Source organism: Lissotriton helveticus, chromosome 3_2 (assembly GCF_964261635.1).
Source record: "Lissotriton helveticus chromosome 3_2, aLisHel1.1, whole genome shotgun sequence".
NCBI classification, from domain to species: domain Eukaryota; kingdom Metazoa; phylum Chordata; class Amphibia; order Caudata; family Salamandridae; genus Lissotriton; species Lissotriton helveticus.
Window position 1 is genome coordinate 333,760,431 of NC_136062.1, and position 26,569 is coordinate 333,786,999.

Consider the following 26,569-nt stretch of genomic DNA (forward strand, 5'->3'; position numbering starts at 1 on the left):
TGGCACAAACACATTATGCATTGCGCATTATGCACCCTACCAGTACCGCAGGTACTCACCGGCCAACTGGCCTTCATCGAGGGCCCATCTGGTACTGCCCCACAATGCCCTCTGTGCAAAAGACAGGGCGCTAAATTGGGTGAGGGTGCAACTGACCCTGGTCTCTCTGGACTCTATGGGGCATATTAGCTAGCAATAGCGATATTTATCGCTAAGCAGGGTTAGCTGGAATAATTTTATCACCCCACTACGACGATTGTTATCGCTGAGAAACCTTGCTATCATCAAGGTTTAACTCAGAAACGATAAAAATCATTCGAAAAGCGTGAATATCGCTGGAAATACAGCGATATTCACACAATATCGTGGCAATGCTCTTAGCCATGTTATCCACCTCCCATTGGATAACATGGCTAAGAACTGCTCTGGGCAGATGTTAGCTTTTGGAGATATTCGCGCTTAGCGCGAATATTTCCAAAACTACGCCTTTGTAGGTAATAGGAGAGAGCGATGTTAGCAACTGTTTTCAGTCGCTAAAATCTTGGCACGCCCACTTTGCATGTCATTAGCGATAAATATCGCTGACATGCAAAGTGAGCCCCTAAATGCCCGCTATCGCCTACAAGCTGTCCCTAACTGGTGTTAGCTATAGCTTGGTAATAGGGCGATAAAATTATCGCCGCATTAGCGGGAAGAAGTCCCGCTAAAGCGGCGATGATGGCCCTTGGTAATATGCCCCTATGATAGGCCTCAAAAGAAAAGGAATGGCCTATCATTGCAGCTGCCTGCGCTCTAGAGGTGCAAGTGAGCAAATCAGCCTGGGCACTACTGTGCCACTGAAGCCCCACTCTGGGTCTTCCACACAACGTACCTCCTCATTGCAGCTGCCCGCAATCAGCGGTGCAGCTGTGAAGATAATGCACCGGCACCAACCGTGCCTGGGGAGCCAGGTTCACCAGGTTCCTCCTTGTGCCACTACTCGGCACCAACAATACTCAACCTTCAGCCCCACTCACCGGGGCTGTTCTGGCAGATTCAGGAAGGGGGGCATCAGTAGAACTTCGGCGGGCAGCCGTGAAGCTCCGGTCCCACTTCTCCCTTCCGGACTCCTTGGGGACTCTACCGGCCTCCACGCTGGGGCCACTTCCCTTCCTCATTTCTGATACACGAGGCACCAGCTCCACCTTCTGCCGGACCCCACCCTCCACAAGGCTCAGCTGCCTGACTTCCTCCGAGGGCAACAGGAGCCCATAAGGCTTCTTCTCTGTGGGTCAGGTGGCCCCACCCAAATCCAGGCAAGGTGCCTGACTTCCTCGCTGGCCACGGTTCTTCTCCGGGTACCAAAAATGTGAGGTAGGTACCCGCTCTCCAATACATCCAAAATGCGGGGTAGGCCCCGCTCCCCTTGTGCAGCACGGGGGAATCCCTACACTGGGATTCTCTCTGGGACACTTTTATAGCCCCAATCCTGGAGCAGCAGGGACAATGTGCTGCTCAGCAATGCCGGGCTCAAAATCCCTGGGCATTCCTCGTGCCAAGTCGCTCCTCGGGACACGTAGCCAAGGCCATCAGGGGCAGAGCTGGGCCGCGGCAGGCAGGCTCACAGGACCCTCAGAAGAGGGGCAATCCTTAGTGGTGGTACCTCCTGGAGCCCAGCAGTCCAGCAGGCACAAATAAGCACCCACCACAGCACTAAACCATGGGTTCACAGCCCCAATATTTATACACCCTATTCTCTTTGTTCTGTCCTGGAACTGGGCTTGGAGAACCAGTCCCAACTGGTTCTGGGGCGCACTGAAGCAATTGTTTACAGTGCTTCTACTCCCCTTTGTCAGGTGGTCGCTCGGTCCTCAGAAACACCAGAGGTGGGTGCAGCCAGCATTGATCGAGGCATACACAGACCTACTCAGGTTCAGGGGCTACTCCTCCCACTATACCAAATGCAGATCTGCCCATTCAGCCTAGCACTGACTCACCCAGCCCCTCTGGAGCCACACAACTCACCAGCCACTGTCACTCCAGTACCAGACATGCAATTCACATCAGGCAGGCAAAAACACATAGCACACAGATATGCCAACTTCTAAAAGTGGCATTTCTAAAATAGTAATAACAAATCTGGGACACCATTACGCAGCATTTATCATTACTATTCCAAACATACCAAACTTCACCTCGCTGCTCCTCTCATATCAGGAATTACAACTGAAACACTTTGGTATCCCCAATGCATTCCTATGAGAGGGAAATCTCACAGTAGTGAGATACCAAAATGGCGGTTTGTCACTACCAGGACATGTCGCACACTTAAGACACATGTCCTACCTTTTAGCTACAACACACCCTGCCCATAGGGCTTGCTAGGGCCTACTTTAGGGGTGCCTGACATACAGTAAAAGGGGTGTCACAGGTGTGGCAACCACTTTGAATAGCCACATCACAGCAGCAGTAAACTGCACACACAGGTCCTGCAATGTCAGAGGCCTGAGACAGGTTTGAAAGGCTACTTTGCTGGGTGGTGCAATCAGCGTTGCAAGCCCATCAGAAGCATTTAATTTAATGGCCCTGGGTACCTGAGATACCACTTTAGATGGGACTGACAGGTACATTAAATACGCCAAACAGGTGTTGACCAATCGTACCATGTTTACCACAAAAAACACACACACTTTACACTGGACAGCAGTGATAAAGTGCCCAGAGTCCTAAAACCACCAACACCAGGTCAGAAAAAAGACAAGGAGGAAGACAAAAAGTTCAGAGATGACCCTGCAAAAAGGGCCAAGTTCAACAGTGTAGATGACCGGATGGAGTTCCATTATCACATCTGTCTTAAAAGGAGTGCTGCTATGAACACATTGATTTGCCTTCATAACAAAAATCAATACAACTCCCTTATTTAAAAAAAAAAACACTTGTCTTAAGGAAAAATTACATTTATTCAACAGTGTATCCTAAAACAGTTGAAACAAAGAAATAAACACTTAAGAAACATATAAAGAGTGGTATTTGTTTATGCATGAAATGTGCGTTTCAGTGCCTCTTACAAAAGGAGACAAACATAACAGCATCCACAGAGGTGACGGGTTGAACAAAAAAAGAACTTTCCTTCAGAAAAATAGCTAACTTCATTACTGCACACATTCCCTGTATAGGAAGCCAAGAAAAGGTACTGTGTGGTTTTTTCAACATCCTCCACTGCTTTAAACCTTCTGGGATCCTACTAGAACTTTTGTATCCTGACCCCTGTAAATCAAAGATATCCTGCAGCTGAAATAAAGTACAAATATTCTGCTTAGAGATTTTCTAGTGGAAGCATGGCTGAATCGATAGCGCATCCTTGTACTTACAAGGTATACTGTCTGGCAATTCTTTGGCAGATGGGGTTGTCCATTTGGTAGGAGCTGGCGAGCAATACTCTGCCCGCCCGCAGAACTCTGCAGAATTCGGCAGAGTTTTTCGCTAACTCAGTGAGCTCCGCCCAGGCCTAATATTAGCCAACATTTTAGCCGCTTTATTTAGAACTCTGTTATATTTCAATTTACCCGTAAGTAGGATATTACATACATCAGTGGTGGCAGGTTTGTTGAGGGTAGACTTGACTGTAATCATTCATGTAAAAGAGAGGAAGATTTAGCGGTAAAGTAAGTATGTTTAAGTGTTTTTATTTGCTGTAGTATTGTAAGGTATTGGGAAGAATGAACTATACTAAAGGCCCGAAAGAAAGCTTTCAAAGCTTGCCAATTATTAGGAATAGAAAATTCAATCAACGGTTTAACTTTAAAAAAACTCATCGATAAAAGCAGTAGCTTCTATAATAGAATTGTTGCCCAATATAAGGAATTTGTTGAATCTCCAAAAAACTGTTTTTGAGTAATGGAGAGATAAATCAAAAGGATATTAAACAGGGGCATGTTCAGAAATAAAAATAGAGACAATTTCTGAGTATTGAATATAAGGGAAAAAGGACTAAGGGCCCGAATAAGATGGTGGGCGGACCTAGTCCGCCCGCCACCCCATCAGAAACAGGAAAGACCAACTATACATTGGCAGTCCTGCCTTAGGGAATACGATGTGACCTCCTGCAAGGTGGTCACACTGTGTATTTATAGCATTGTGGTGGGTGCTGTTGGCTGCAGCAGCTGCCGCAATGCAAAAAATGCAGCCTTTACAAATCCCTGCACTACGTGCTACATGGTACAGGGATATATAGTGCCCCCCAGTGCTCACATCGGTGAGCCAGGGGGGAAGGGGGGCCTGCGACAGAGCCTCAAAGTCCCCTTCTGCCTGCATGTTCATGGCAGATTTACCACCATGAACAGGTGGGCGGAAAGAGACATCGTAATACCTCGTAATTGAAATATGGCTGGTGGATATGATGGGTCCCACCGTCATCCTAATCGGGAAAAATGTAATCAATTCTGGACATGGTATGATGTAGATTAGAGAAAAATTTAAATACACAAGTATCATGGTTGAAAGTTTTCCAGACATCAAATGATGGAAAAAAAGGAATGGCTAATTAAAATGCTTTATGGGATTATCAGGATTACATTTGCATTAAGATTTCCTATCAGTAAAAGGGTCTAAAAATTGATTAAAATCTCCTTCTAAAATAAGGTTGGGATTATCAATGAAAGCCTATTTTACTTTAATGGAATGCACAATATCAGGGTCAGGCTTGACAGGATCATAGATATAAAATAAATAAATCTGTTTGGTATGAATTACAACAGAAACCAGTACCCATCATCCATCAGTGTCACACTGAGTTGATATCATTTGCGCATTAAACAATTTATGAAAAAGAATGGCAACACCATCTTTCTGATTAATAACAGGAGAAAAAACAATCTGGCCTACCCATTGAGATTTTAGTTTAAGAGATTCACCATCATTACAATGATTTTCCTGTAAAACAAATGTAACATGTAAATTACATTTTGACAGTTGAGAGAGTACCTTTTGTCCTTTGACTAGATGTATGAAACCACAAACTTACCATAAAACAAAGTTAAACATATTGGGGACTAAGAGTAGGGAAACAGGAACAAGTAGGACAAGAAGCAAAACCTCAAAAGAAAACAAAAAGACACCATTTATTAGCATCAACATAACATATAACCAATGGAAACATGGTAACAATAAAACAAATAAGCACTCACATAATAACAAGAAAAAGAGTAACAAAAACAAAAAAAGGGAATAGAAATGAGAAATAGGATGTAGACATCAGAATGAAAAGACAGAACAAGGATCCAGATCCTGATCTGAAGCGAAGAGCATGGAGATTGAGCATGGGACGTATAAGCACCTAAAATGAACAATAGAGAGTTACAATTTTAAATATTTAAACACAACCATATATTTTGGAAAATAAAGAGGAAACCTGAGTAATTATTGCACATAACAAAATTCTTGAGAATTCTGAACATTAGTATCCATAGTACGAGATGAAATATTCTGAATAAATGATTTTAGTTTAACTGGATCATTAAAGAATTGTGTAGTGCCTTCATAGGTAATTTTACATATACAAGGATTTAGAATGTCACAGCGAATATCAAAAAGCCTCATTTGAGGTCAAAGAGCAAGGAAATATTTTATCTGGCATTTGTAGCATTAGAACGGACTTGAGAGATGAACATATTGTAGCCAGACCAAACGAGGCAACACTTTTCTTTAGCGACTTTCAGACACACACTAGGTCCCTGAAATCCAAAAATAGCATTATGATACCACTAGGTCTAGGAGAAATGCATTGAGGACAACCAAGACGATGTGCCCATTAAATATTAAGACCAAGAAGATTGGGCAAGAATTTCTTCAAGAAAGCAAGAAGATCAGGAAGTTCAAGATTCTCCGGTAATCCATATAAGCAAAGATTATTCCGTCTGTTTCAAGATCTTCAGTAAGCAGTTTAAGTTTTTGTATTTCTTATTCTAGCAAAAGAATCTTGGTCACAACATCTTGAAGATTGCTAACATCTTCCCATCTATAGCGATCCACCGATCCTAAATTTGTTGACGCTTTTTGTTAGTGGCACTCATTAAAGGCTTACGACCCCATACCTCTTCAATGATAGCATCCAAAACAGGATTATGAGAAGACATAATGGGTGATGGAGGATCATTCGTCACCATTTAGCTTGAATCCAGTGGCACAGTGAACACAGGACCCACATCTGGCCATACCCTTCCCACTTAGGGCAACAAAAACAAAAATAAAAGTTGATGGACGGATAGCTGAACAAACTAAAAAAAAATCCCCAGTCACAGAGCTAAGTTTAATCTATTTTTTTTTTGCTCACCACGCTACCCCAGTTTGGGGATGATTTTAAAGAGTCCCAAAGTGGCCTGGGTTGGTGGCTGGAGTAGGCCAGAAGTGTGCTGTGGTTTAATGAAAGAGTGATGTGTAAAGTTCACCCTCTATATTCTTGATTAATATGTACAAAAAGGAAACTTCCTCTGTACTAACGTGTTAAGTTAACTTGAGTCCCTTGCAGGTGTCATTGAGCCACATTACAATGTTGGTCAAGTCAGTTGCATTGCCATTTCAGATTAGGAAAATATCTTCATTATACATCTTCCAGATTTGAATTTTTCATGGAAGGGATTGTTTTCAGAAAGTATGTTGGTGTTTTCAATACTGTCCATAAAGAGGATGGCAACATTTGGTGCATAAATGGCCCCCAGTGACATTCTCTTAATGTGCTGATAGTATTGTCCATCAAATTAAAAACTATTTTTAGGTATGCCTTCTAAAAAGTTCAAGAAGAAAGTCAGAAGATACAGGGTGGGGCCATTCTCTTCTGTTAAGTGTTTGTCCGATAACCTCCATCCGTTCTCTTTGGGGAATATTCCTGTGTAGGGATTCTATCTCCATTGTACACAGAAGGTAACAAGTGTTATCAAATAGCATCTTTTCAATTTGATTAATCATATCTGTGCTGTCCTTGACAAAACCTCTGGTATTGGGTACAAACTCTCTAATAACAAAGTCGGCATACTGGCCAATTGGTTCAAATATTGATCCACAACCAGACACAATAAGTCTACCTGGAGGAGAGGTCTGTTTTTTGTGTATCTTCAGTAAAGTATAAATTACCGCTGTACATGGGTTCTTAGTGTTCAGGAAAACATCTTCATTTTTAGAGATATATCCAGCTTCCAGACCTTTATTGTTGATGGACGAAATTGTGGTCTCTATTTCTTTATGGGGTCCCCTGGTAGTTTAATGTAATGTTATTGATTGGATAGTAGTCTCATGATTTAATTTGTATAAACATTAGAGTTTTGTAGAACACTACCACCTCCCTTGTCAGTGTGTTTCACAACTATCTGGTCATTACATTTAAGTGCATTGAGTGCTTTTGAGGTATGTTATATGTGACAAACTGTTTTTTTAATTCCAAACGACAAATGTCTTTTAGTACCAGTTTTTCGACAACTTAAACCTAAGGTGGTATAGCTGAATGAGTTGTGAAGAATATAGAAGGGAGCCCAAGGTTCGAATGTGCATTGTAATGATTGTAAGTATTATCTTGACAGAAGCATCTTCTTGATGTAAATAAGTGATGCCCATTGTGGATAGAACTCAATCACCATTTAATATCTCATGCCTGTTTATTTTCATGTTTTTAACATCCATTGACGATTACCCCAATGGGGTTAATCTTCCACACTTATAAATGTTTGATTAAAGTGTACTACATATCCATTTGTGTTTACTCCTGGACATTATTCTTTTCTCCAGAGCATTTTTATCTATTCATTGACGAGAGGGACCTTTGTTCCTGGAAATACTTACTACCCTTGTTCCTTATCGATTTTTGGAGTCGCTTGTTCTTATTAACTACTTTTAGAATGCTGAGATTTTCTTACTTTAACTATTCTATGCCTCTGCCTGTCTCTGAATACATGTCTGGGGTGGGTGATAATTGGGCTTTGTGTTTTCCCTCTAGACAGCCACACACAAAGAGATCTTATATGTTCCTGATGGGCCGTTCACATCTACATGGACCATTATCAGGCTGATGGGCCATCATCAGGTTGATGGGCTGTCCTGGGCAGGATGGGAGAGAGGAGCTGACACTTGCACCAGAATAGAGTTGTGCCTGTCCCCACACAAATAGCTGAATACCCCCCTGTAGTGAGTCTGGAGCCAAGGCAGGAATCGTGTGTACTTCAAAGGCCTCTCTTTGAATTCTCCTGCATTTCAAAGGCTCAACTGGGGATAAGTACTGGACCCCTGACTCCACCAACTCAGTACACTTATGGACCTGAGGACTTTGTGCCAGAAAGAAGGACTGCTGCGCTGCCAGAAGGAAATGCCACTCTGCTGAACCGCTGCCTCTAGACTGGGAGTGATAAGGACTGGACCTGTATCTCTACATCCTCAAATGTCTTATAGGACTTCAAGGAGCCTGCAGATTTGCCTCCTGTTATGAAGTTACAAGGACATCAAAGACTACCTTCTAAATTTCTACAGCTGCTGGACTCTGCCAACTGTGAATCCTGCCCTGCCAAGAGGTGCCAATCCAGTCCTAGGCACTGGAATTGGGGTTTTCAGCAGTTTCCTTCCAAAACCAATTAATCGCTGACTCAGCACCAGCCGGAGCTGATGAATCTCAATCGACATCAACACAGTGTCGCTTCAAGGACACCACAGTATGGTTCAACAACAACATGGCACTCGACTGCGCGGCATGACGACGCATCACCTTCATTCGGGAAAGTTCTGCGATGACACAGTATCCAACTGTGCGGCTCCATGAAGATGCATTGTCTTCATCACAAGGGATCAGCGCTAATGCAACTCCCAATGGAGTGTTTCAAAACCAACACATCTTGCTCCTTGTCGTCGATGCATGACTACTCTATCTGCCCCATGCTCTATTACGGTCGGCCAAAACATTTGGACATACCGGGGTCAAGCAAGACCCGATGTCCCGCTTGCCACTTTATGCTTTTAAGCACGTTATTGCTGTTTAATCTTTAAAAACCCATATCTCAAGTAGGGGTGGGCGGCAAATTCCCTTCCGCCCACGGAACTTGCAAAATTTCAGCCTTTTAGCGTTCCGCGTGGAACGCGAAAATATCAAAACATCCGCGGTGGAACCAAATTTTATTGCAAAACGGTGGCGACTTCTTGGATAAATATGGAGAGCAGGATTCTTTCTGGCACAGTGCGCCTGTCACAAAAATTAAACCTTAACAGGAAGCACTTACAGATATAAATAAAGCAGGTGCCCAAGTTGAAGCTCAAATTCAGTAACTCATTAATCAGCCCAGAACAATTGTGAGCTTTGTCAAGGCTGGGCTGGTGTGCTTTCTCCCCATATCTACCGTCGAAAATTAGCTGTGATGCTTGATGGAGGCCTTTGCATCCTTGACTTCCACGAGCGCAATTCCCATGCAGTTGCTGTGATCAGTAGCTTCTTTCTCCTCATCTGCTGCTCTGATCGGTCTCTGACCTTTTATAAACACAAGAGGCATGTGTACTCACATAAAAGCCCGTCCGTTTGGCTCCACCCCACACACTAGCAGTATGCACCGTCTTCCCGCCCATTACCCACTAGGATGGACAGCTCACTCAAGGGACCCTGGCGCCCTTCGGCGCGATGGCAAAGTTACACACACATGGTCACTGGAGACAACTCTTCTGGCCCTTTACGCAGATGTAGTGTAGGAAAAGCACTATGAACTCGCAAGGAAGCCCCGCCCCCAAAAATCTCAGCGAGCACGTGAAATTCTGCGTGTTTGCGGACATTTTTTGCCGTTTCGTGGAATTTTGCGAAAGGCAAATCAGCAAATTTCACCTACCCCTAATCTCAAGTTCTACGTATTAGATGTATTTTATTTTGGTCTAGTTTCACTCATAAAAATATTCTTTTGTTTCCTAAACTGGTGTGGAGTCTTTTTGTGGTATTTTAATTGTGTTACTGTATTTTAAGTGTAGCACGAATACTTTATGCATCGCCTCTTTAGTTAAGCCGGACCATTCTGTGCCAAGCCACCAGAGGGCGCATGCTAACTCAGGTTGTGGTCCCTAGTTGGAAAGGGTGTATACCTCTGCCAACAAGAGACCCAATTTCTAACATTAGTAATCAGCTGTGAGGATGGGCTTGTGTTTGTGCAGAACCTTACAGTAATTTGGTGTACACTACCATCCACATCAAATACCAATTCAAATCAATTGTCTCTGCTCCCCATTGGCATTTTTTCCCCTACTCACTTTGATTGGAATTTATAATTGTTGTATTCTCCCTGATTGACATTTTTTTCTATTCATAAAATCATATCTCTGGTTGGAGGTCCCATAGCTGCACCTGCAATCATGAATTTTTAACTGGCCCAACTGCAGAGGCGCGCTGTGAGCCAGCTGAAGAAATTTTGCAAAGAGTTTTAAGTTTCTACCAAAGGCTTCACCAAGAAGGTGGAACTGCAAAAGGTGCTAGGGATGATGCATATGAGACCACAGAGAATGAGAAGGCGGTTATAGATGATGAGGTGGAGCTGGACCAGGATTCAGTGGAGAATCAGGGACTGCCTCTGGGCCAGGAGACCAATACCTCACAAGGAGCAGTGGTTCCGCTTAGGCCAAACAGCAGTGTTTTATCTAGATACCTGTCCCCAGAGAAGCTGGTGGATAGGAGGGAGGAAATATTATTACAATTGGAGCTGGTTAAGCTCAAATTGGATAACGAGAGAGCCTTAGAGGAAAGAAGGCTGGCCATAGAGAAGGAGGAGAAGAAATTGAGATTGGTCATTGAGGAAAAGAAAATGATGTTGGCTCAGGAGCTGAGCCTGAGAGAGCTGGACATAAAATCCAAGAGGGCTAAGTCCAGCCAAGATGGTTGCAGCATTTATTTACTGCCATCTAACAGGAGGATCTACAGAACCAAGGGTCTGCTGTTTGACCTTTTGGTGGCTGATGACATAGATATATGGTTTGAGGCCTATGAAATTGCTTTACCGATGCACAAGTTTACTAATGAGGACTGGAGAGCTAGTCTCTAGAGGCATATCCCTAGTGAGTGGGGGGCATTCTACTAGCCCAAGATGGGAGTGACAGGATGAGGTATCCCCCATGAAAATGGTCCTAATCGTGGCCTAATGGAGTAGTCGACCTCAAAGCTGCTGAGATGAGTTCGAGTCTCGGCAGGGATCTCCCTGTGCCTAACAAAACAGAATGTGTCCATCTGTAATGAAACTTGTGCTCACGTAAAGCGCTCTGATACCTTCTGCTCAATGTTGCGCTATATAAAACTCCCCAAAAATAAAGTTTGGTCTGACCCCAGAAGAGTACAGACAAAAGTTGAGTGACAACCAGAAGATATCCTAACAGACCTAGGTGAACTGTGCAGATTAATTTTGCGAGGCACTGGATGGTTGGGTGAACCGCAGTGAGGTAAAAGATTACCAGGGGATGTATAATTTGTTTCAAAACGAGCATGTGTTCAGTGTTTGTTTTCCAGATCTTGTTGACAGTAAGCTCTCTGATCCCAGGGAGCTTGCTAAGGAGGTGGACAGCAGTGTCACCACCAGGGTCCACAAGAAAGTACCTGGGAGTGTCCCCAAGGAGGCTGGTTCATTTCCCCCACCGCAGTGTCAGGGAGAGCTCAAGCGAGACATAGATAGGTCCCAGGGTAAGTGGGGAAGAAACGGTCCCAATGCCCCTTCTAAGAAATAGAGAGGTGGTTCAGGTAGGCAGTGGCCCATGGTGCCCTATTTTCAACTCCACTGCTTTGATTGTTCCCAGCTAGGACACAATTAGGGGGCACTCTAGCCTTCCTAAGAAACTACCCTCTGGGAGTACCTCTACAAAGGAGGCCAATGTGGCTTAGGGGTAGGTAGTCTGCAGGGGCAGGTAATAGACCATGCCATGATCTCCCTTAGTTGGGAGGTTGACTCAGAGGGTGAGTTGATGATGCCTGAAAGTGTGAATCATCACTTCCACCAGGTGGAAGTGAATGGGTTTCCAGTCACCTCTCTGGGCGACACCGGGGCTAGTTGGACCATGGTAGTGGAAAGGCTAGTTTCCCCAGATCAGTAAACTGGGCAGGTGGGTAGGGTAACTCCAGCCCATGGGCAGGAATGTTCCCCCTTATTGCCCTGGTATCCCTAGAGTAGAGAGGGGAAGTGACCCAGAAGAGGGTTACAGTTAGTCTGTAGATGCCCATAGACTGCATTCTGGGGAATGAGTTGTCCCCAGTGTCAGGTGAAACTGGGAGGGGCGGACGTCACAGAATGCATACCAGTCCTATTTTTTGGGGTACTACTTCCAATCAGAAGGTACAGGACCTCAGAGGGACGAACAGGATGAGGTAGAGCCCACCCCTGTCTCCTGTTTAGCCTCAGAGTGTAGACTCTATGCTGAGTGATCTGAACCGGGACGGATCGGACCCCTTGACTGGTGGGAAGTAGAGTGGGGAAAGGGTGCAAGACACCAGGGGCTACTGCCCCCCACTCTGAGAAACCACAGAGGTAAGAGCCTCTTGGAAGGCCTGGGGCCTGGCTGTTCACAGCCAGCTGCCAGTGGCATGTGCTGGTTGTTGTCCTTATGGACAGAGTTTTCACTGGGTTGTGGACAGAAGTCAGACCAAAGGGGTTAAATGAGCCACATCACTGTGTTGGCCATGGTGGTACTGTATGCCTACTAGGATTCATGTGTGAGGAAGTTAAAGTTGCATGCTGCACAGATGGGGTCCACAAATCAAGAGAAGGTTTACCCCTGGGTCAGTTCAGGGGCTGTGGATAGTATAGACAGAGGGATCCAACTGAGTTCAGTGAGGCGTAGAACCGACAGGTTAGTGGGCCATTGTCCATGTTCTATTGCCTTTAGCAGGGAAGTCCATCAAGGTGTTGATTGATCTACCCTGGAGTTAAGCTGGAGGGGGATTGTGTTGGACATGACCCTTTCTGTAGTGTGATCCAAAACTAGTTCTCTTCCTCCTGCCCTTTTTGCTGAATACTATTTACTTTGCTTTAGGATTTTGGGCACTTTACCACTGCTGACCATTGCTAAAGTGCATGTGTTCTGTCCCTCAAATGTGGTCACATTTGGCTTATCCACAATTGACATATTTAATTTACTTATAAGACCATGGTAAAGTGCACTGCATGTGCCCAAGGCCTGTAAATTAAATTACAAATGGGCCTGCAGCACTGATTGTGCCATCCGCTCTAGTAGTCCTTTAAACATGTCTCAGGCCTGCCATTGCAGAGTCTGTGTGCAGTTTAAACGGCCATGTCAATCTGGTAAGTTAGCCCTCTTGCTAGGCCCAAACCATCCTTTTTAATACATATAAATCATCCCTACCTTAAACCCTGGGCAGCCATAGTGCAGGCTGCAGTGTATTTTAAAGTTGGACATGCACTTTTAAGTTTTACATGTCCAGATAGTAAGAAACACTTAAACTCATTTTTCACTAGTGCACGGCCTATCTCTCCCATAGGTTAACACTGGGATTATGTTTTTAAATTTTTTAAGTATAATTTCTAATTAGAAAATTATGAATATTTGAGTTTGGTGTCTCTGGCCTCACAATTTAAAATCACAATGTATGGTAAAGTTGAATTTCAAGTGCAAATCTGAAAATGCCACTTTTAGAAAGTTGCAAACACAAGGAGAAGATGGACGGAAAGCTGAAACTTTTCAGACACTCACCCCCAGTCAAAGATCTGGGTTGAATCCATCATCATTATTTAGCTCACTTCACCACTCCAGTTCAGACACAGCTTTATGCAAATCAGTCTTGACCCTGTGCCTCATGGGAACAGTCCAGCCCAAACTGCCGATCCATGTCCTCCGTGGACTGGAAACAAGCATCCTGGGACTGGTTTCGGACTTACAGCACTCATCAGACAGGCAAGCTTGAAGTCAGTGGCAAAGTGAGCAAGGGACCCACGCCTGGGCATACCCTTCCAAATTACGGCGAACAAAGCAAACACAAGGTGATGGTGGACGGAATGCTGAAACTTTTCAGACACTCACCCCTAGTCACCGATCTGGGTTGAATCCATCATCGTTCTTTAGCTCACTCCGCCATTCCAGTTCAGTCGCAGCTATATGGAAATCAGTCTTGACCTTGAGCCTCATGGGAACAGTGCAGCCCAAACTACCAAACCATATTTTCCCTGGACGGGAAACAAGCATTCTGGGAGCAGTTTTGGGCTAACAGCTCTCAACAGCCAGGCTAGCTTGAATCCAGTGGCAAAATGCGCATACCCTGACAACTTAGGGTGAACAAAGCAAACACGGAAAAAGGAGACGTTGGACGGAGCGCTAAAACTTTTCAGACACTCACCCCCAGTCACAGCTCTGGGTTGATTCCATCATCGTTCTTTAGCTTACTTCTTCACCCCAGTTCATACACAGCTATATGCAAATCAGTCTTGCTCCTGTGCCTCATGGGAACAGTCCAGCCCGAACTGCCAAGTCATGTCTTCCCTGGACTAGAAGTAAGCATCCTCTGACTAGTTTCGGGCTAACAACCCCCATCAGCCAGGCTAGCTTGAAACCATTTGCAAAGTGAGCAAAGGACCCATGCCTGGGCATACCCTGCCAACTTAGGGTGAACAAAGAAAACACAAGGAGATGATGGAAAGAGCGCTGAAACTTTTCAGACACTCGCCCCCAGTCACAGATCTCATCATTCTTTAGCTCACTTTGCCACCCCAATTCAGACACAGTTGAATCCATCATCGTTCTTTAGCTTACTTCTTCACCCCAGTTCATACACAGCTATATGAAAATCAATCTTGACCCTGTACCTCATGGGAACACTCCAGCCCGAACTACCAAGCCTTGTCTTCCCTTGACTGGGAACAAGCATCCTGGGATGGGCTTCGGGCTAACAGCCTTCATCAGCCAGGCTAGCTTGTATCCAGTGGCAGAGTGAGCAAGGGACCCACATCTGGGCATACCCTACCGACTTGGAGAGAACAAAGCAAACACAAGGAGATGATTGATGGAGCACTGAAACTTTTCAGACACTCACCCCCAGACACAGATCTGGGTTGAATCCAACATCACTCTTTAGCTTACTTTGCCACCTCAGTTCAGACCCAGCTATACGCAAATCAGTCTTGACCACAGTCATATGACTGAAGAGAAATGCCAGAGCAAGTAAAGGTATAGGTTATAGTCTTTTTATCATTTTCATTGAATCCAGTATTCTTCAAAGAGACTCTTTCTTCTTTAGAGTAATTCAATAACAAAATACAAATACAGAGAGACAGCCGCCAACGCGTGTTTCACCCCCCAAAAGGTCGCTTGTTCAGCCTGGAGCTTCCTCAGGGCTGTTGTGTCATTTGTAATTTACAGGGTACACATGAATATGAGGTAAACATATTTACCAAAAAACAAATTACGAAAAGAGGGATAATCATCATGCATAGTTTGCAGGAATAGCATGCATGTAAGAAAAACATGTTTGCAACACCACCAAATGACATTAATGCATAATTCAGCAAGAATTTGAAGGAATTCAAAATAAATCTGAGAAATAAAACATGAAAATGGAATGGAAGAACAAAGGAGAAAGGAAAGGTGGGAGAGAATGACAGAAAGAAGAGTAGACAGAAGAAAAGAGAGGAAGAGAAAAAAGGATCGATAAGAAGTCATGAAAGAAAAGAAAATACAAGAACAGTAGAAGTGAGAAGAGAGAGAATACATATAGGTAATAATGGAATATATCATCCGAGGTTGAGGGAAGGAAACATATGGTAGTTGTACAAATTAAACATATCAAATCAATTAGACCACCAGAATTAAATCAGAAACGAAATCACATACAGATAACATATGTCATAAATTGAATATGTACATACGGTTGTGTTGTTGCAAAGTAGAGAACTGCAAATATAGGTCCAAATATATAAGTACTAAACATAATAAGAAATGCCAAAACATTAGTACACAGCATCCTTCATGGATTTCATGCATTGAGGTAGTATTCATACGCCCACGATGTGAGAACCAATGTGGGAGACTGAAAAGAGGGTGTGTCTTGTATTTATAGTGGGAAGATCAGTGAAGGGGGCAACTCGTAATATTACGAACTTAAGACGCAGTCCTTTATGTAGAAGTTTACCCGTGAAACAAGCTAGTTACCGACAAGGGTGGGAATTATGTGGACACCAAAAGAAAATTAATGTTCGAATCAGGCCACACATGCAGGGTGAAGAGTTAAGTCATATAGGTGCAATGTGCAGCCTTCAGTGTTGTAGCCCTTGAGTAATTAGCTTACCACATGCCTGCATTTTTATGAGTTTTGTTGAAAAATACTGGCTGTGAGACCCAAGCTTCTCAGACTTTACAAAATACATTGGGCCTTATTTATGAAGGCCTTGCGCCGCAGGTGCGTCACTTTTAAAATGGGAAAAAGTGACGCACCGGTAGCGCAAGGCCTTCATAAATAAGGCCCATTATCTTTTGGCGTCGTTATATCGACAACATCCTCTGCAATTGGCAGGGAGAACAAGATCACCTAATAAGATTTCTACAGAAATTGCATAACCCATGGAGGATCAAAACAATGTATAATTTTTCTAAAACCAAAATAAATTTTTTGGACCTGACTTTCTATGTTACAGATAACAAACTACAGAGCAAACTGTATAGAAAGGACACAGCAGTCAATGCCATCTTACGGGCTGATAGTTGTCATCCAAAACATAACATTACAAACATACCCAAGGGTGAATTTCTAAGAATTAGAGGACCTTGCTTGGCAGTTCGGGCTAGACTCCTCCCACAAGGACCAGGGTCTAGACTGATTTGCAAATGGCTGGATCGAAACTGGGGTGGAGTGATGAGCAAACAAATTATGGATTTAACCCAGATCCTTGTGACAGGGGGTTAATGTTTGCATTGTCCAGCATTCGGTCCATCAATTGTTCCTTTTGCATGTCACCCTAAGTGGGCAGGAAATGACCAGACATGGGTCCTGTGTTCACTACACCACTGGAATCAAGCTAGCCTGGCTGATGAAGGGAGATGCCCTGAAATCAGTCCCAGGATGCTTGTTTCCGGCCAGGGAGGACCTGGCTTGGCAGTTCGGGCTGGACTGTTTCCACAGGGAACAGGGTCAAGACTGATTTGCATATGGCTGGGTCCAAACTGGGGTGGTGTGTTGAGCAAAGGAATGATGGATTTAACCCAGATCCGTGTGATTGGGGGTGAATGTTTGCATGGTCCAACATTCCGTCCATCAATTGTTTATCAATTTGTTTATTTTGCATATGTTGCCCTAAGTGAGAAGGGTATCTCCAGAAGTGGGTCCTGTGCTCACTACAACACTGGATTCAAGCTAGCCTGGCTGATGAAGTGTGAGGCCCTGAAACCAGTCCCAGGATCTTTGTTTCAGGTCCTGGGAGGACCTGGCTTGGATTTGCATATGGCTGAGCCAAACCTGGGGTGGTGTGGTGAGCAAAAGAATGACAGATTTAACCCAGATCCTTGTGACTGGGGGTTAATGTTTGCATTGTCCAGCATTCGGTCCATCAATTATTCTTTTTGCATATGTCATCTTAAGTGGGTAGGAAATGACCAGAAATGGGTCCTGTGTTCACTACACCACTGGAATCAAGCTAGCCTGGCTGATGAAGGGAGATGCCCTGAAATCAGTCCCAGGATGCTTGTTTCCGGTCCAGGGAGGACCTGGCTTGGCAGTTCGGGCTGGACTGTTTCCACAGGGAACAGGGTCAAGACTGATTTGCATATGGCTGGGTCCAAACTGGGGTGGTGTGTTGAGAAAAGGAATGATGGATTTAACCCAGATCCTTGTGACTGAGGGTGAATGTTTGCATGGTCCAACATTCCGTCCATCAATTGTTTATCAATTTGCTTCTTTTGCAAATGTCACCCTAAGTGGGAAGGGCATGCCCAAATGTGGGTCCCGTGCTCACTACACCACTGGATTCAAGCTAGCCTGGCCAATGAAGTGTGACGCCCTAAAACCGGTCCCAGGATGCTTGTGTCCGGTCCAGGGAGGACCTGGCTTGGCAGTTTGGGCTGGACTGTTCCCACAAGGAACATGGTCAAGACTGCTAGACAACCACACACAAAGAGAGCTTAGGTGTGGGTCAATCATATTTAAGCATAAGCGGATTTTGCGTATTGGCAATCCGCGGATTTGCGGATTTGCGTATTGGCGTATTTCGAAAATACGCAAAATCCGCGGATCCTAGCGTATTTTTTTTTTTGTGTGTTCGCACGGGTTTCTGCAAGTTCGCGAGGGTTTTATTGTACAAAACGCTCGCGAACGTTCAGAAACCTGTGCGAACACAATGTGCCTGGGTATTGCGCTCGTGAAAGTCAAGGATGCAAAGTCTATCCAGCATCACAGCTGATTTTCGCCGGTAGATTTGGGAAGAAGGCACATCTGCCCAGCCTTGACAACGCTTACGATTGTTTTTGGGCTGATGAATGAGTCACTGAATTTAAGCTTCAACTAGGGCACATGCTTTATTGATATCTTTATTGAAATCTGTAAGTGCTTCCTGTTGAGGTTTTATTTTTGTGCCAGGACCATCGTGCCAGAATGAACCCTGCCCTTCATATTTATTCAAGAAGACGCCACCGTTTTGTGCCATACCTCTACTCAACTGGAGCTGCTGTTGTAATTTACAATGGCGCCAGCAAGCTGCCAGTGCCGTTGTAAAATAGTTACAAAGTTAGCTTGCACAGGAAGCACTTAGATAATATAAAGCAGCACCTGCTTCGTTTTATCTAGTGGTTCCTGTGCAAGCAAACTTTGTAACTATTTTACAACGGCGCTGGCAGCTTGCTGGCGCCATTGTAAATTAGTTACATGAGTGGGGGTTCAACTTTTCAACCCGTTACGTCCGCGCGGATTTTTTTTTCTCGGATTTTGTGGGAAATCCGTAAAATACGCGTATTGCGGATTTCCCAAAAATCCGAAAAATCCGTGGGCGTAACGGATTTACCACTCACGCTTAATCATATTGTGATGGGCCATCTGGGACAAAGTGGGAGGGAGGAACTGGCCCTATGCTGTAACTGTCCCCACACAAAGAACTGCATATCTCCCTTTCGTGAGTCTGGAACCAGGGCAGGTAGGCCAAGGACCTTGTGCACATCAAAGGCCACTCTTTGAAGTCTTACCCACTTCAAAGGCACAACAAGGTATAAGTATTGGACCCCTGACACCACCAACTCAGTGCACTTTTGGACCTGAGGACATTCTGCCAGTAAGATGGACTGCTGTGCTGCCAGGAGGGACCACCACTCTGCTGACCCGCTTTGCTATGTTCGTCTTCTGACTGCTGCCTCTTGCCAGGGAGTGAGAGGGACTGGACCTGCATCTCTACATTCTCAAAGTACTTAAGTGACTCGAAAGGCATGCTGGCTTGCCTCCTGTTCTGAAGTCTTGGAGATATCCAAGACTTCCTTCGACCTTTCTATAGATGTTGTGAGTCCGCCTTGCCAAGAGGAGCTAGTCCAGTCCTGGGCCTTAAAACATTTTTTTCAGCTGTTTCCTTCCAAAATCCATGCATTGTCAACTCAGTGCTGGTCTGAACCAACGCACCTCCTTCATTGTTGATGCATCCCCACTTTGAGGAAACCACAGTGCAGTTCAATGATAACGCAGCAGCCGACTGCACGGCTTGACGACGATGCATCAACTTCATCCTGAGAGGTTCAACAATGAGGCCTCGACTTCGTCACAAGGGATTTAGTGCCAGGGCATGTCCTGACTGCGTGACTTGAAACCGACGCATCTTGCTTCACGTCGTCAAAGAATCCTCCAGAAAGGTACTATTTGCAGTGTCTTTGCATGGCTCCTGCATCTGACCTGCGCTCTATTGTAGTCAGCCTGAACTTCTGGATTTACGCCAGTTGAGCATTACCAGATGTCCCTGCTTGGTGCTTTAATCTTTTAAGCACTATGGGGCATATGTATGAAAGTTTGGTTTCGCGATTCTCAAATAGCGAACTTTAGAGAATCGCTATTTGAGAATCGCAAAACGAGATGTATGTAGGATGTGCAAAATGATTTAAGAATCCTACATATTCCTTAATTGTGAATTGCAAAGTGCGATTTGCAATTAAGGAAACCCTCCCCATTCATTCCTATGGGCCTAGAGGGCCATAGGAATGAACATGAAGACATTCTCAATTTGCGATTAGCAATTAGAGAATCGCAAATTGAGAATGCAATTTCAATGTTGCAAGGGTGTCAAAAGGACACCCTGTTGCACCCCTGAAATAAGTATGGGTGCACATGTGGCGCACATACATGTGCCAAGGGCATATATGTGCACCACTTTGCACTTTAAAAAGTGCAAAAAAATCAATTTTTCCCTTAAGGCTAAATTGCACTTTTTCTGTGCTTCTTGCATTGCATGTAAGGAATCGCAATTTGCGATTCCTTAAATGCAATCACAAAATAGGGAATCGCAAATTTTGATTTTCCTTATTTTCCTTATTTTGCGAGGCAGTTTTTCATTAATACATACCACTAAGCCCAGTTGCGATCAAAAACGCCGAAATTCTGCGAATTTTGGCGTTTGCAATCGCAATTTGGAATGATACATATGGCCCAAAAATGCCATTTAATCTTCAGAATTTATATCTCAAGTTCTACTTATTGGATTTTTGTAATTTTGGTCTTGTTTTACCCATACAAATATACTTTATTTTCCGGAACTGGTGTGGAGTCTTTTAGTTATGTTTTCACTGTGATACTGTTTTTTAAGAGTTGCACAGATACTTTACACATTGCCTCTTAAGTTAACCCTGACACCTCTGTGCCAAGCTACCAGAGGGAATACGGATTAATTTAAGGTGTGTATCTGACTTGCCCAGACTAGGATTGTGGTCCCTAGTGGGTCAGGGTGCATACCTCTGCCAAATGGAGTCCCACATTTCTAACACTCACTTATGATGAAATTCCAAACTTGGAAAGCCAAGAAGTAGAAATTCCAGGGGGATTAAAAGGGTGGAACCCATTTGCTACAGTTCAGATTTGCACATTGCATACTGATCTTCTGTATATATTGACATTTGCACCATTCCTATGTCTGTTTCAGTACATGTTCAGATTTGCATCATGAAACAGCAGTTTACATCTTAATTTTCCCTATTACTCTCTAGCACATGGTGCATACTCAACTGTGCTCCATCACTTACTAATTCTTAGTGCTTGTTTAAATGTCTGATACCACTCAGTAATCATGGGGTATCTTGAAGTTTGCACTAGGCCTTTATCTAATATGCATTTTATAGATGTATCACTGACTGTTGTCCATGTTTAGAATTGTCCCATAGTTCATATCCTGAATGCCACAATCACTCATTAGTTATTCATGCAAATTTAGCATTGCTGTATGACTCAGTAATCCTGACTTAATTGGCAGATTTGCCATATTGCTCATTGGTCCTTAATTCATGTTCAGGTATACACCATAGTTCACTAATCCTTAATAGATAACTAGATAAACACCATCAGTAATACTGGGTGCCGGTTGCCATACACACGATCCCTCAGTACTTGCCCAGATTGGCACAATCTGAAAGAGTTGCCTGTGCCTCGGCTAAAGCAGAAGAGCATTACCCCACTGCTCAATAAAAGAGCAGTTACAAACAGAAAAAGAAAATGATAATAACTTAACGTTATTGTCATTTTATTTAAACGTACTGGCTTAGTTGTTTGGGGGCGGGCTGTTTAGAGGCTGGGGGGAGGAAGGGTAGGAACTTCTTGGTGCGTATGACATTTTGGTCAGCCGGTTTGGGCCGGCAAAAATGTCATGGGCACTTCATATGTTCTCCAGCCAGGCTGCATTACAGTTTGGCTGGAGAACATGCCCAGAGTCCCATTTTCTGTTCGAGTGCCGAACCAAAGCACACTGACCAATCGCAAGGCTGCATTGCAGCACCGTCATTGGCTTAGGGGAGCCTGGGTGCTTCCTGCTTCCAGGTAAGTGTTTGTTTTTTAATTTATTTTTAATTCCCTTCCCTTCTGCTCACCGCCAACCCTCCCACCCACTCCCATTTCTGTAGCAGCCACTACTGCTGCATACATTGATCCAGTGGCCCTCTCATTCTTTTTCTTCATAATATAGTGGAATGTTGAGGAGATATACATTTTGGGGCAGATTTACAAACCCTTGCGACACTTTTCCACTGACGTTGCGTCACTTTTGTGACACAACGGCGGCGTACAAAATGTGGCAAATTTACAACGTGACGCATCTAAGGAGATTTGTCATGTTGTAAAGCCCTGAGTGACATTATACCTGGATCAGGTACAATGTATGCAGGGAAGGCGTTCCCACACAGGAAAGCCTCTTAAAAGTGATGCAGTGAAATCTACAAGATTTCACTGTTTGACTCTTAGGATCCCACTGCATCAAAACCTTACGCCTGCCTCAAGCAGGCATAAGGTGTGACGCAGTGTAATGGGAATAGACCGCAACACGCATTGCTGGAGTTCCGTCGTGCTTGCGACACAACTCCAGCAATGCGTGACTTTTCCGCCAACAGATGCATCAGAATGTCTGACACATCTGTCAATCCTTGCGCCATAGTGCGCCGTATTGTAAATACAGCGCATCTATGGTGGCGCAAGGGTTTTTCAGGCAGACCCAGGGCAACTGACACATCAATACAGATGCCTCCGTTTTTTGTAAATCTACCCCTTAGTTCTCATGTGATATGCAAACTGGGTAAGAAGTTAAAAAAAATAGTGCTGTGCTTGCGCGTTAGCTGCAACCCCCATTACGAAAGGGGAATCTCTGATCCTACGGAGATAGACAAATTGGAGTTTCTCTCAATATTTATGCTCTGAAATGATGCTCTGTTGAATGGGGAGGGCGCGACTCCTGACTGTTTTGTACCATGTTATGCAGACAGCTCACTATGCAAACACCCCACAGCCTTGACACAGACTTACCTTTTTTTACACCAACTGATTACACAAGAGTCTACGAAAACACTATTACTATAGGGGCCCTCATGGAACCAATGAAAACAGGGGAACGCATAATAACATGTGCATAGCTAAACTCCACTGATTGTGAATGACAGAAAGAAGAGCAAGACATTGGCAATCCATCATAAATTCGTAAGCAGAGAGCAGAGCAGCTCAGAATGAATTGCCATGAAAAAGATGAAAAAGCCTTTTACATCAGCGCTCATGTTTGTTTATCTTGGGTAGAACTCCTGCAAATCCAGTGACTGACTGTCAGACTTCACCGAGTTCAGTGAAGTTAGAAATCTGTTTGGCAGATCCTTGGAAATCAACAGTTGTTATTAGGAAATGTTTTGCCCCTCTCCAAATGGATTGCTGTTTCCTTCAAAAACAATTTGAGTTAGTTAACCACTTGACAGGATTCCCGCAGACAGCCTGCGGAGAGTGCAGATGGGATCCAGGCTCTAGCAGAGCACCAAACAAACGCACGTCGCAGCAAACTCCTGCCGCATCTAAGTAAAGCGCTGCTGCTGGTAGGACAGTAATAATATGCACACATTGTTAAATGAGGTATGCTGCCATATGCTGTAAAACGTCTTCTTAACATAGCATGTAATGCTATGGCTAGCCTGTTTCTGCATACGTGAATTCTTGGCAGATAAGGCAAACAGCACAGACAGGCATCTGTCCAGCATCGCACAGTTTCAATATGGAAGTTCGGGCTCAGAATCCAAGTTAGTTTCTTTATATGACAAGGTTTCTTCTAGACTATCAATGCAATGTGGTCATGGAACAGTAGCGTTTGCCTCTGCATTTAAACATTTTCAAATGTAACTCATTACAAATATGGGGCCGATTCACAACGATTGGCCTGTGAGTATCTTACTTTTGCAGTGCTCCTGGCTACTTACTCGTAAATTGTAAAGAGGAAGGCAGGAGTACCCTTTCCTTATTCACGACTTACTCCTGGAATTCACATGTTCTGCGAAAGTGAGTCACTGGAAAATAAATGTGCTAAATGGAATTGATGTCTACATCAGTTTGATGTCGACTCGTGTTTTCATTTTTTCTACGATAAAGCGCTAAAACTACAACATGGTATACAATCACTCCTCCCGCCATCTACTATCATGCCATTGGATAATTAACCAAAACATATCGTTTAAGCCTCTTGCCAAAGGTTTGCAGTTTTGGGTTCAATTCCAGAGCCCCGATTCTAGTCAGAGGCTACTGTTGTGATGAGAGCTAGCAACAGCCTCTGTATTGAAAGTACACTACACCACGATGTAGTAATATTCCTCTGCTCTTGGAAACCCCTTCAATCACATGTTGACTGTCTGTCTGCTATCCTTGGCCTTGTGTTTTAGCCTTGGACCTTGCACATCTCTCTGAGGCCGTTCGGCTAGGTTGTGCTATAAATTACCACATATATACATACACACAGAGTTGCGACTGCACTAAAGGGCTTTCTCAATGAACTATTTTAATGTTGTGGTTTTTGTCCATGCGGTGCAGCTGAGGAGGAGTGTGGCTCACTGATTAGAGCGGCAGACCCTGATGCAGAGGTCTGGCCCAGGACCAGGGTTCAATTCCCGACGCGGCAGGGTCCTGAGCCCAAAATGTCCACGGACTCGGTAATTCTCGCCTCGGTGCCTATTCTAATCATGGGGTCCCACGCTGCAACTCTGGGCAATAGTTGCTTAATTTCCACTACGGCGGCCCACCCGCTGCGGGATGCCTGGCTTTCACCCTGGGGATACCCAGTAGGGGTTATCTCACAGGGAAAAGCCAGGACGGGTTCCCAAGGCAAGCGCCTTGATGCCTTCGGGTGATACGTGCGCTATATAAGTCGCAATACATACATACATACATCTCATGTATATAGAAATAATAGGGTACAATGTGCGAATGAGTGTAAATTGTGCGTCTATTTTCAAGAAACAGGGCCTTATTACGACTTTGACGGTTCCTTGCAGCTCCGTAGTTGCGGTGGTGGTCCGTGGTCTGCCAGGCTGGCGGTTCACCTGCCCTATTATGACTTGGACTGTTGGACCTCCAAAGAACTGTAACAATGTCTGAGGATCTGTGATCCTGCTGCGGTTGTACAGCGGTCTGAGGCTGCAATATACTGCTGGTACAGATGCGACACCGCCAAGCATATTACGAGTTTCCACACCATCATAAAAATGGTGGCGGTGTGGACACTAAGAGGGCCCTACAGGGGCCCCTGTGGCCCCCTGTCAGTATGCACCCCTGTACATTCACGGCATGGACTGCACAGTCCATGCAGTGCCAGGAATGTGCTTTAGCGCCCCCATTGCGGCAAAGCACCACCCACCAGAACGCAAATTAACTCGTAATGTGGTTAGCAGTGCCACAGGTCCAAACTCATAATAAGGCCCACAGTGTCTGTTGTTCCATCAAAGACTGCCCTCAGTCAAAAAGAGCAGTGCAATTTGAGCGTGGGTTTGTCTGCATTTTTGAAGCATTGCAAGCTTATAGGTGCCAACAATCTCTTATTACAGATACTATTTTCGTGCATGCTCCAGTTGCTTATAGCATCTTCTTGCTGCTCCAGTTGCATGCATGATGGGGCCAATGAAGGTCCTACTGTGAAATTTGCACTGCCTTTGAGTTGCAGTTCGGCACAAAATTAACGTCCACACATTAATTTTATACCAAGCTGTTTCCAATTCACTTATGACATGCCAGCAGATTGAACAGTTGTACCTCGGGGTAAAATTGCTCCACCCTATTACCACTAACTGAATGAGGCTCCCCATGTTCAGAGCTGAGATATCATCCATCCAGGTGAGTGAACAGCGATACTTCTCGGGATTTATTCGCTTGCTCCAAGGTACCTGAACAGGACCCTCATCTTAGACTTTCTCTACAAACAATCTACCGTCCTGGCGTCATCCCAAAATTGTCCAACATGTGAATTATGTTTTTGGGACACTATCCCACAGCATATGCCACTACTCTTGAGGACAGGAACCAAGGACATTAGCCTAGACATTTGTACTCACCATTCTTGTCTGAATCCTTTTCCGTACACACAACTATTCGAGGCTACTTTCACTCATTGTTGTGTTATCTATGTCCTGATTATGACCTCAAGACATAAAGGTCGAAACCCTGTGGACTTGCACAAGTGAAAATTGGGGTTTTGAATTATAACATGATGTTATACTTCTTCTCAACAAGTGAAAATTTGGGTTTTGAATTATAACATGATTTTATTCTTCTTCTCAACTGTACTGATTCATGCATAGCTTCCGTTTGAATTCTGGTTCAATACGCTGCAGCATTTTTCTTTATATTTCTTCACTTGTTTCACTTGAGCCATTTTTATGTTTTCACTATTTCACTTAAATGTACAACCATAAAATTGCATTAAATTATAATATTGGGACTATTCTTGTTATCATTCAATTGTGTGTTATAATTAAGTTATCTTTTCAAAGTCTTCCCTTCATTGATTCTTGTCGAGACATTGTTATATGTTACCACATTTACCCAGGTCTCTACTGGGACTATGGGTATCTCCTGTAGTTGTTACCACTTTTAGAAAGTTGGCATGTTTCTTTTTTCTATTAATTTGGTGACTGCAGGCTTTGTCCTGTG